The sequence below is a fragment of the Lagopus leucura genome, unplaced genomic scaffold (genome assembly GCF_019238085.1).
Source record: "Lagopus leucura isolate 7727_CA_CO unplaced genomic scaffold, USGS_WTPT01 Super-Scaffold_73, whole genome shotgun sequence".
NCBI lineage: Eukaryota > Metazoa > Chordata > Aves > Galliformes > Phasianidae > Lagopus > Lagopus leucura.
Window position 1 is genome coordinate 58,251,119 of NW_024962252.1, and position 1,988 is coordinate 58,253,106.

A 1,988-nucleotide genomic window follows, 5' to 3' on the forward strand; every position below is an offset into this window, starting at 1 on the left:
CTTTATTTGCGGATTCTCTGCGCTACAAAATGGCGCCCAAGGAGGAAATGAGCGTCCGGCCACCCCGCCCACCGCCCGCCCCGCGCCACAGGGCGGCGGCTGCGCGCGCAACCCGCGCGGCGCGGCGGGAGCCACCGCAGTGACGGCTACAGCAACGCCGCCCACGCTGGCTACACGGCCCCTTGCGGGTCCGACCCGACTGCTGTAGGGGCTCCTCTGGGAACTCGCCTCTCTCGTAGAAGGCGGTGGCGGGCTGGGCTCGCTATTTTGCTGCAGCTGTTTCCGCGGTTGTCGAAACGTTGGTTTAAAAGCTGTCAGTTAAACGGGCGGAGAGGCGGGGCGCGCGTGGCATCATGGGGCGGGCGGAAGGATACCGCGGGCTGGAGGGTCGCGTTGGAAGGGCGCTGCGCCTTCACGTGCCGCCTTAGCGGTTCTGAGCTGCTGTGCTCCATTGGGCGCCTCGCGGGATGAGCGCTGCGCGCTGCGAGCTCGGGATTCTCTCCCGCTGCCAGGTCTGGGAGGGAAAGCTTTCGCTGGTTGTGCTCGTTAGCGTCACAGAATCGTAGAACTGCAAGGGCTGGAAGGGGCTTCTGGAAGTCGTCAGCCCCCCGCTAAAGCAGTTTCTGTGTGCCTCGCTGACTGCCTGCTGAAGGTGTGATAGAAATCTAGCCTCGTGGCTGTGCTCATGGTAGCAAAACGTTGTAGGAGGAATTCCAGCGTACGTACTCCCTATGTCTGTATTTGTATGGGGAAACAGATGCTTCTAAGTTAGCAACCAAAAGATCCTGAAGGCCAACGCATGCATACAGAAATTTTGTGTGGTTACACAAAGAAGCAAGTTTTGTGTGAATGTTGACACCAGCAGCAGAAGGCTTGAGTTTTTCTAAAGCCTAATCTTAGTTCTGAACTAGAAAACAGGGACTGTGATTGCTTTGGGATTTCCTGCCCCACTTCCTCCAGAAATCCTTTGCAGGTGCTTTAAATGCTGAAGATGAACAGATGAAGCGGTCACAGGTGTTAAATACTGGAATGGGCCTTAACTATGGACCTTAACCAAACTGACCCAATTTCTTCATGCACAAATTTAAACACTACAATGCTAAAAATGCATGTAATGCATTTTGGGGCTTTGTTTCATGCTCCTGTTAAAAACACGCTAATAGTCACACCAAGTTGTGTTCACAGTAGCTGCAGTAGCTTTTTCCTTGTTTCCTAGGTACTGTGGTAACTCCCAGCAGCACAGCTAGTCCTAACACAAGCAAGCATACAAAGCTCTGCAAACAGCAGCGAAAAAGTAACATTTGGACAGCACAACAGCAATGTTAATATTCTACATATGATTTTATAACTCTATTGTCTGTGGAGCTGATTTAATGCTTGACTGCAATACTTGTGATACCAGTGCACACCTGTGAGTTGCTGGATGCAATACAGTGGTCAGGAATATATTCACCTGTAAGTTGCAGAGGGTTTCCTCAAGACATCACCTAAACAAAAGCAATCAATCAATTAAGCTACAGTTACCGCCAAATGGTGACTCAGTTAAGCTCAGGTTTGGGATGACTAGACATTGTAATGCTTGCATTTGAAGTACAGATGCGTATTTAGGTAGTTAACTAAGGGTATAAAGCTGGATATGGACTACACCCATTTTAAAGCCATGTTAAAGTCATTATGGTTTTAATATCACAACACTGTTTCTCTCTGAGGGGAAGACAGTATTTTTTAGTAAATACTGATTAGATTGATCTTTTCCTGACAAAAAAGAAGAGAGGAGAACAGATTGTTCTTAACACAGCCAAAAGCATGTTTTGCTTATCAGAATCTTGACTTCCAAGGACCTAACTAATCATATTGGAATTTGATGTTTAGGCGTGTTAGAAAATGTAAATCGAATTTTCAGTCTCTTCTTTGAAGTATAACTTCTATGCTGGACCTATCCATAAACAACTCAATGTCAGTTCTCTAATGAGAAAACCTAGAAAGAG